Source organism: Sinocyclocheilus anshuiensis, unplaced genomic scaffold (assembly GCF_001515605.1).
Source record: "Sinocyclocheilus anshuiensis isolate Anshui unplaced genomic scaffold, SAMN03320099.WGS_v1.1 scaffold319, whole genome shotgun sequence".
NCBI lineage: Eukaryota > Metazoa > Chordata > Actinopteri > Cypriniformes > Cyprinidae > Sinocyclocheilus > Sinocyclocheilus anshuiensis.
In genome coordinates, this window is record NW_015552566.1 from 1106402 (window position 1) to 1108481 (window position 2080).

The following is a 2080-nucleotide window of genomic DNA, read 5'->3' on the forward strand; positions in this document are numbered from 1 at the left end:
AAATGTATAGCATATTTTTTAATAAGGCAACAACATATGATAGATACGATAGGACAAAACAAATACAGTGCAGTACGAACTGTTTTTATACAGTCAACCCTCAACGGACACCTTGGCAATTGAATCGCCATTGGCTAGTATATATTTTTTTGTTTACTCGCCAGACTGAAATACATATATATATATATATATATATATATAAAAAGTTAACTTTTATGGAAAGGGTTGTAATTTGAGTTACTCCATAGTAATTTGCTGTATATAAAAACTATTTCGTACCTAAGTAATTGTCTGATTGTGTGTAGATGTCTCCAGGTTCGATGTGCCTGCTGCAGGTGGCTGGTGAACTGAGCTGTGATCAACGCAAGGTTTCTTGCAGGCCCGTGTGGACAGGAGGAGCCGCTGCTGGCCTTCAGGACTGGAAAGTATGCGCTCTGTGGCCGCAGTCCCACCTCTCAGCATGGGAACGGAAGCAGGGAGTCGCAAGGGAAAACAAGCAGACAATCAGGTAGAGGCAAAAGAAAAATAAGGAGTCAAATAGTTGTCTTGTCATCTTTTGTGCAGTTTTGTTTATTGTGCTTCTATTTTACTCTTTTATTTATTTCCTATACCTATTCGCTATTTATGCTACCACAGCTACACCTGTGAAACCTAGCTGGCTTTTGTTCTTAAAGAGATGGAGCAAGAGAAAGATTATATTTTTAGGCCGAAGGCAGGGAGAGAAATATGTATTCATATACAGTATGTATTAGAAGTCGACAATGTAAATTGCCATTCACAATCTGTTTTGCTTCCAAAATGTGACACATTTCTAGAGTAAAAAAGATTATTTAAACTAGGAGAAGCATTGATTTTATCCAAGGGAAATTGTTTGGGTGATGAAAAGGGTCACACTTTATTTTAAGGCCCAGTTCTTGCTATTAACAAACCATTAACTACGACTTTTGCCTCAATAAACTCCTAGTTTGCTGCTTATTAATAGTTAGTAAGGTAGTTGTTAAATTTAGGGATTGGGTAGGATTAGGGATGTAGAATATGGTCATGCAGAATATGTGCTTTATAAGTATTAATAAACAGCCAATATGTTAATGATAGGCATGCTAATAAGCAACTAATTAATAGTGAGAATTGTTCCCTATACTAAAGTGTTATCATGAAAAGTTATTTTAGAGAAGAAAAAAGGTTTTCAGAAAAAGTCTGATTACAAAGATATTTTTTTAGTGTGGGCTTGATGAATCATTGACAATAAGACCAGGAATGTGTATTATGAAAAAAAAAGGTTAAAAATGTATTAATACTGATATATACTGCACATATATAGCAATCAAGAGCTATTACTTCAGTCTTCAATGTCACATAATTCTCCAGAAATAATTTTAATATGCTGATTTGATACTCAATAGAAACATTTCTTATCAGTGCTGAAAACTGCTTAATATTTTTTAGAAACTGTGATACATTTGTGTCAGGATTCTTTGATCAATATAAAGTTCAAAAGAACAACATTTATTTGAATTAGAATTCTTTTGTAACATTATAAATCTCGTTACTGTCACTTTTGACTAATTTAATGCATTCTTGCGGGATAAAAGTGTTTATTTTGAACATTATTTAAGATTATTAATTTTTATATTGAGGTTTAATAAACAGTAGAAGTCTGTATGTGTTTCGTGTGTGTGTGTGTGTGTGTGTGTGTGTGTGTGTGTGTGGCTGGGTTGATGTGGGCTGGTTAGTGAAACCCAATCCTACATCAGCATGTGTTTGTACACCGTGTGTGTGAGAGAGAGAAAGTGTCGCTGTGCGTGTGTTTGGGTAAGGACAGTGGCCAGCAGGGGACAGGGTGGGTTCAGGGCAGGGGAAGAGAGAGGAGAAGGAGATCAGGGTATTCATTTTCGACGAGGGGCGTCCTGCTGTCCTGCACGTACAGTGTGTGTAGGTGGGGGGCACCGACCCCATACTCTTCGCTTTTGCATTTTCTTTCCTTCTTTCCCTTTTGAATGCACACACACATACACACATGGACAAACACACCCCTTTTCTCCTCAGCGCTCTCTCCTCCCACCTCTCTCATTCTTTCAGC